Consider the following 8806-nt stretch of genomic DNA (forward strand, 5'->3'; position numbering starts at 1 on the left):
GTAATGTCACAGTTGTGAGTCATCAGCACCTAGACTTATATTTAGTTATATTTATTTATTTATTTTGTCCAATACACTATAATACCCAATGAAGGTTATAGAAGATATAGTAGAGAAGAAATACGAGATATAGGAGAGACTATAGGACAGGGGACGAAAGGCACTCTAGTGCGCTTATGTACGCCCCTTACTGATCTCTTAGGAATCTGGAGAGGTCAACCGTGGATAGTCTAATAGTCTTTTTTTATTTATTTATTTATTATTTAGATTTGTATTTATTATTTAGATTTTTTACTGTTGTTAGCCGCCCCGACTCTGCGGAGAGGGGTGGCATACAAATCAATCAAATAAATAAATAAATGGATAGATAGATAGATAGATAGATAGATAGATAGATAGATAGATAGATAGATAGATAGATGATAGATAGATAGAAATAGATAGATAGATAGATAGATAGATAGATAGATAGATAGATAGATGATAGATAGATAGATAGATAGATAAATAAATAAATAAATGTTGGGGGTTAGGGGATACTACGGAGTCCGGTAATGAATTCCACGCTTCGACAACCCGATTACTAAAGTCATATTTTTTACAGTCAAGTTTGGAGCGGTTAATATTAAGCTTGAATCTGTTGTGTGCTCTTGTGTTGTTGTGGTTGAAGCTGAAGTAGTCTTTGACAGGCAGGACATTGCAGCATATGATCTTGTGGGCAATACTTAGATCATGTTTAAAGCGTCATAGTTCTAAGCTTTCAAGACCCAGGATTGTAAGTCTAGTTTCGTAGGGTACTGTATTCTGTTTTGTGTGGAGGAGTGAAGGGCTCTTCTGGTGAAGTATCTTTGAACATTTTCAAGGGTGCTAATGTCTGAGATGCGATATGGCTTCTAAAAGATGAGCTGTATTCGAGGATGGGTCTGGCCATTTCACAGTGCTTTACAGGCCTCTCTAAGTGATTTACACAGTAAGCATATTGCCTCCAACAATCTGGGTCCTCATTTTACTGCCCTTAGATGGATGGAAGGCTGAGGAAATCTTAAGCTGCTCAGAATCGAACTCCTGGAGCAAGCAGTGGGTTAGGGTTAATACCTCATTCTAACCACTGCGCCCCCATGGATGCTGCAACAATTGTAATTACAAGGACCTATTCTAAGTACTCCTCATTCAGCACCATCATAATTTCAAACAATTGCTGAATGGTCACATGTTTAATGAGTACCTGCTTTAAACCTGTGATTTGTAAAGAAATGCATATAACAAAAGTTAATTCTGTTTTATCACCACAATTTGATGAGACTTAGCTCAAGTTGTGATTGCAGAAACTGATACAAAGCATCACAAATCATGATCCCATGACTGTGGGATGCTACAACAGGTAAAGGGGTATGGGATAGCTTACAATGGTCATAATTGTTTTATTGGCTCTAAAATATCCTTTCACGGCTGTTTTAAATTTAAATGACCATTAAACAGTTAGTCATAAGTTGGGAAGTATCTGTAAAAGGTTTTTGCCAGCTCCTAAACGTGGCAAAAAAAACCATAAGCAGCCACTGAATAAGCTATTCCTGGCGGTGGATACTTTGGATGGCTCTAGGAGACAAAATCCAATGTTCTGTTGAAGGATACTTGAAACTGCCTTGCTAAGATGTAATTTAAAATATGATTCAAGAAAAGGGGAAAAACAGTTTCATCTATTGCGTTGTTGGAAACAAGCCAAAAGCAAAAAGAAAATAATATCCCCACTTTGACTGTATTCTGCTTTGTGTCTGATTTTTGGCAATCTTATGGGCAATCTTGCCAGACATTTTGCAGCTATAAAAGAAATGACAACTGTCTCAGTTAAAGGGACAAACAGTATAATAGGTGCCACTTGGTGCCACTAATGTATTATGGTTCCAGTTTCCCCTACTCCGATTGACTTTCAGATGTATCAGAACTGCAATGTCTAAAACTCCTTGGCTGCATAGATTCCAGATTCCAGACACATGAACTAAATATTGTTTTACATATTTATATATAGGTTTCTGTCACTTGCACCATTACACATTATCATTTGAGTTCAATTTCTGCAGGCAAAGTGAATTACTAAGAGCCCCTGAGGGTGCAGTGGCTAGGGCTATGCACTATTGCAGGCAGTTTGATCCTGACTGGTACAAGTTGACTCAACCTTCCCTTCTGCCAAGGCTGGTAAAACAAGGAGCCAGATTGTTTTGGGAGAAGCAATATGCTAATTCTGTAAAGCACTCTGTAAAGCACTATAAAGCTGTATATTTAAAATCTAAGCACTAATGTTCCTAGATAAAAGCTCTAGAGAACTTGCTTCAACATGTTGCCATCACATGATATTTTGCAACGTTTTCCCCATTCGTGGAGCTGGGGTGAGTGGCCTGCGCACGATACACCCCTGATTTAGAGTAAAGGAGAATGAAATGAAAGATTTCCTTGTTTAGTCTTCCATCAGGCTGATAATGACTTTTTACATGTTGCAGCGCATATCGCTATAATATCACATGGTCTATTATTATTATTATTATTAACTGTTGTTGTTATTATTATTATTTATTAGATTTATTTATTTATTAGATTTGTATGCCGTCCCTCTCCAAAGACTCAGAGCGGCTGATTAATCCAACAACCTCCTTATCTAATTTCAACCTAGTAATGAACAGATGAGCAACCTATTTCCTATGCTGGCAGTTCACGCTTTCCTAACAAAAAGTCTATTACTAATAAAAGACAATTCTATGGCACAAAAATCCTGGAACCAAATAGAGAGAAATGTTCATGATTAATAGGAATGTTAAGAATTCAGCAAGGTACTTATGGTTCTTAAAAAATGATACAATCATGCTGCCCTCTATAAGATATAGACTAGAGAGTGATGTCCCCATTAAATCACTGATGATACATTCTTCCTAATTATAATGTCATGCTTCAACTTGATTACATGTGGCATGAAAGTTATGGATTCATAATGTACCTGCTTCACAAGAAGACTGGGTCTGATTAGTCCAAGAACAAAATACCATAGCAGACGGATCTATCAAGGGAAAGCAGGAGCATCAGACATAGAAAAGAAGACAAATTTCTCCAGAAACTTTACTTACTTAATAGTAGCAAGTAATATATATATATACATATATATACTGCTCAAAAAAAGGGAACACTCAAATAACACATACTAGATCTGAATGAATGAAATATACAAAGTTGAATGTGTACAACAGCATGTGCAATTGATTATCAATCAGTGTTGCTTCCTAAGTGGACAGTTTGATTTCACAGAAGTTTGATTTACTTGGGGTTATATTGTGTTGTTTAAGTGTTCCCTTTATTATTATTTTTTTGAGCAGTGTATTTTCCTCCACTGCAATCTGGCATTCCCAACAACTTACAAATACAAAGAAACCCTAATACAGTGATGGTGTATTATTTGTATTTTTTGGTTTGTGTGCCAAAAGTGGGTGTGTGGGTATGATAGTAAGCTGTGCACGTGCTCACACCTTTTCCCTCCTCCATATGTTCATCCCCCATGCTGCCCCCTCTTCCTTGTGCTTATTTGTATCCAGACTATCATTAGGGGTTGTACATTGTGATTCTTGACGAACGTATCTTTTATTTTATATGCAATGAGAGCATATACATCAAGACAAATTCCTTGAGCGTCCAATCACACTTGGCCAATAAAAAATTCTATTCTATTCTATTCTATTCTATTCTATCTTCTGTCCAAAGCATTAGATGTGACTCCATCCTTCCAATAAGTTGCTTCTGAATGTTTGGTATGATCAAGCAGAAAACTAAGGATGTTCATGCAAAGCAAGAAATAGTTATATTATTTACTTTTAAATTTATATCTACTTTAAATTTCAAGTAGTTTACTGATGCCCTTGTTCCATCCAAATATTTTCTGTTTTTAATGATGGAATACATTTCCCAAATGGTCAAAGCAATGGAAACTGCAGTTTAATATTTCCAAATGTAAAATAATGCACTTGGGGAAAAGGAATCCTCAATCTGAGTATTGCATTGGCAGTTCTGTGTTAGCAAAAACCTCAGAAGAGAAGGATTTAGGGGTAGTGATTTCTGACAGTCTCAAAATGGGTGAACAGTGCAGTCAGGCGGTAGGGAAAGCAAGTAGGATGCTTGGCTGCATAGCTAGAGGTATAACAAGCAGGAAGAGGGAGATTATGATCCCGCTATATAGAGCGCTGGTGAGACCACATTTGGAATACTGTGTTCAGTTCTGGAGACCTCACCTACAAAAAGATATTGACAAAATTGAACGGGTCCAAAGACGGGCTACAAGAATGGTGGAAGGTCTTAAGCATAAAACTTATCAGGAAAGACTTAATGAACTCAATCTGTATAGTCTGGAGGACAGAAGGAAAAGGGGGGACATGATCGAAACATTTAAATACGTTAAAGGGTTAAATAAGGTCCAGGAGGGAAGTGTTTTTAATAGGAAAGTGAACACAAGAACAAGGGGACACAATCTGAAGTTAATTGGGGGAAAGATCAAAAGCAACATGAGAAAATATTATTTTACTGAAGAGTAGTAGATGCTTGGAAAAAACTTCCAGAAGACGTGGTTGATAAATCCACGGTAACTGAATTTAAACATGCCTGGGATAAACATATCCATCCTAAGATAAAACACAGAAAATAGTATAAGGGCAGACTAGATGGATCATGAGGTCTTTTTCTGCCGTCAGTCTCCTATGTTTCTATGTTTCTATGTCTCCCTGATAGAGGCCTCTGTCTGAAAAATGTGTCTCCCCGAGATGAAATGGATGTAAGTATCCTTTTAGTGTTTGCATGGCATACTTACTGGGGTGGGAGCAGGATAGAAAATTGACATAATGGGTGAGAAGATGTTGAAAAGTAGGTGAGAGAATTACACATTTAGATGTACCCAAAATTTCAAATAAGAACGGATGAAATTACCTCACTCAAGAATGCCTTTAAGTAGAGAAAAATGACAAGCTTTAGGAAGATCAGAGTAATCTCAGGAAAATTTTAGTTAAGATGTGATACCAATATAATCATGAAAGAAATATAATAGAGGCAAATGTGCTTTTAAAAATGGACAGCATATATGGAAAGGAAATGCAAGAGCACATACATTTTATTGAAAGTACACAATTTTTTCACTTAAAAAAGTTTGGCTTAAATTTTTTGACTCTGTAGACCATGTCATAATATGGAATGTACTGTATTAAGAATATGGAATATGTTAGACTACAATAGAAAAGATTTATGTTTATCCTCAATTATAAAATAGATTTTTGACCAGTCCTTCTCTTCTAATGATGTTGTAGAGCTTGATTCTATGATGTTAGAAGGACATGAATAGATTCCTTCAGGGACATCTAGCTTGCCTTGAATCCACAAATGAAGATAACTTTTCTTTCTAAACAATTTGCAAAACGTCTCTTTTCAGAACAAAAGCCTAACCCTGCCAACACCTCAATTATTCAGGGAGAAACAATGACAAATGTTTTCTGAATCTCATATTTATTTCTGAACTTATTTGATAAAGGCATCATTTATAATAATTCAAATCCTCCACTTTGAATCAAGAAAAAAGGAAAGGAGGGAGGAGGTCAAGAACTGTGAGAATTATCTATAGAATCTAGGCATCTAAGGCCTAGATAGATACAAAACACTCTTCTTAGAGTACTAAACCTCCGACCTTTTGGACAGCGGACCTTGCCAGAAAATGCAAAAGTAAAAAAACATGTTTACATCCTGTATCAGAGATGAAGAAATCCTATTTTTTAGGCCAAGAAACATTCATAAAGGAAAAACAACTTGATGGATTAATCTAGAGAGTTCCGAGGAACTATGATGAAATTTGATGCAAGACAACCCCATATATGGACAAATAAGTGGACAGGAAGAAGTGACATAAAAATTCTATATAAGATGATTCTTGTAGTTAGGTACTTTACCTTCTGAGGTTCACGGGTATTCTTCCCGTGACTTCTCTAGGTCCCTGTATGATATTGTATGATCATGCCGGAATTTTTGTTTAAGTTATGTTATGTTTGATATATGTTTCTATGTTATATATCATGTTGTTAATAAAGATTTTTAGCTTTTATTCTCTTGGTCTGGGGAATTTTTCTTACAAGAACAATTTCTAATCAGCAGCTTGTTCAAATGTTAGGCTAAGCCATTTTGGCACACGGAGCTATATCTGTGGGCACACAAGCCATTGCCCTAGCTCAGCTCCAATGTGCATGTGTGTGCCAGCTAGCTGATTTTCAGCTGGCCCACCCACACAACCTCTCCCCTCCCAGGAGTCTCCACAAGGCCTGTTTTGGATACCAGGTAAGTACAGGGCTTGCAGAGGGTATTTTTTAGAAAAATGGACCATTTCTGACCTCTGGAGAACATACATGGGGAGCACAGGGGATTGCTTGTGCATGCATGGAAGTAGGGCAGCATGGGGAGGTGTCACCCATGCATGAAGTAGGGCAGCACGGGGAGGTGTCACCCATGCATGTGACACCTCCCCATGCTGTTAGTTGGGGGAAAGATCAAAAGCAACATGAGAAAATATTATTTTACTGAAAGAGTAGTAGATCCTTGGAACAAACTTCCAGCAGACGTGGTAGATAAATCCACAGTAACTGAATTTAAACCTGCCTGGGATAAACATATAACCATCCTAAGATAAAATACAGAAAATAGTATAAGGGCAGACTAGATGGACCATGAGGTCTTTTTCTGCCATCAGACTTCTATGTTTCTATGTTTCTATGTGCAGGGGCAGGGCGCATGGAGGCATTAAATCATGGGTTTGGGCACACACATATTAATAACATACTTTTGGCACTCAAGGAAAAATGGTTAGCCATCACTGAGCTAAGGTGTCCTCACTTACTTCGTATGAAAGAGGAGTGGAAGAAAAGTTGGCATTAGCAGAATTAAATTTAAGTTAGAATTATCCTTGCATCATTAAAAATATATCTGCTGCATCACTCAGACTTAAAATGCTGCTGGCATAGAAATGGAAAATACCAGCCTTTCAAACCTTGCCAAGAAATCCTTGCAATTTAGATCTGATTTGCTCACTATTTATTCATCCAATAGAAAAAGTTGTCCCATTCCACCATTAATTACTTACTTGACTTTGCACAGCATCCAATGAAAATGGAGTTTAGCAACTTCCAAGGTCTAAACCACATACATCTCTTAAACAAATTCAATGTGGCCTGGAGTCTACAACTGACTCAGGATAAAGGTAACCTCATCTTTGCTCAAGCCAGGAGAGAAGAGCTCCCTAAAAGTGAAGGCTTTTTATTCATGCTTCCAAAAGGTCCCCTGGCCAGAAGGAGAATATTGATCATACATATTTCTCCATTAAAATGACATCCAAGTGGATGTCATCAAAGGTGATTCTGTATATACAGTGGTACCTCTACCTAACAATGCCTCTACTTAAGAAATTTTCTAGATACGAACCAGGTGTTCAAAGATTTTTTGCCTCTTCTTAAGAACCATTTTGCCCCCCGGAGGCGGAGTAAAGACGCTGAGACATAATTGTGGATTAATAAAGGGTCATTTATTAATTAGCATAAATTTAAATAACTTTAAATAAATTTGAATACGTAACTTTGAATATTTAATTCAAACAAACTAAGGACCTGCAGAGCCAAACTACTGGGGCGGAAATTCCTACCATAACATTCCTTGGCAACATTGGGCAAGAACTCCTTGCTGAACCAGGTGGAGGTACCCCCTTCACCTGGATCCACGCCACGCCCCTTCACGTGCGGGAGGAATTCACCCTCCAATCCCCGTGGGACATTGGATCCGGTGATTCCCATGGACATCCTCTCTCCAATCCCCGACGTTGCTCGAACCTCTAGTTCCTGGAGAGAGGCGGTCCATCACCCTTTAAGAATGCCCGAAAGGAGCATGCGCAGTTGCTTCTAATTGCCCATTTCCGCCCCTAACCTGTCAACCCCAATGACCAAAGGGAAGCCTATTTAAATAACTAAGTGCGACGCACCCCCTAACCAATCCAGTCCGCACCGTCAGTGTGGAATAGGCGAAAAAACGGCCGCCTCTAAAGGGGAGGCCGCAAAAAATTCCTATTCGGCCCCGAGGCGACCTCCTCAGGACACACTGTTAATAGCGGAGGGTGGGCGGGTGTTCGCTTCAACGCAGCAATATGCGGTCCTGTCTAGATCGCCCTAAAATAGGGCGATCCAGGACCCTCCCCAGCAAGCCAGCAGCGCGCTCTCATTGGCGCGCTGCCAGAAGCCGAACTTCCGGTTCAAGACAAACCGGAAGTTCGCAGCTCTAAAAGAGCTGCATCACCGCCCCCCTGCCCCGAAGGCAATTTCGATCGGCGGCTTATAAAAAACCGCCGATCAGGCATTTCTACTTAAGATCCTGAGCCCCAAATTTCCCAGGAAATTTGAGAGCAGCTTAAAGGCCCGGGCAGTTTTCTGCCATTTCCCCTTTAATCCCCACCATCTCAGTCTTTTCTGGGCTGCCAGAGGAGCCTTTTGGTGGCACTTAAGGAGGCTTTGGCAGTCCAGAGTGAATGAATCATTTTCCTTTCTCTGGATGCTTGGAGAGGGAATAAACCACTTCGTTGTGGTGACTCCCTTGCACTGCTTCCCATACACCCGGTGTGAGGTTGCCTCCCGGAGCATCTAGGAGCGGAAAGGCAAAAGAGGGTGTTTTGCCTTGGCCAGATCAACTCGGCTTCAACCAAATCGAGGAGTCACCAGGGTGAAGGAAAGGCGCTGGCTACAAAGCAAGCGAGCGATAGGAGAGG

Source organism: Erythrolamprus reginae, chromosome 2 (assembly GCF_031021105.1).
Source record: "Erythrolamprus reginae isolate rEryReg1 chromosome 2, rEryReg1.hap1, whole genome shotgun sequence".
NCBI lineage: Eukaryota > Metazoa > Chordata > Lepidosauria > Squamata > Dipsadidae > Erythrolamprus > Erythrolamprus reginae.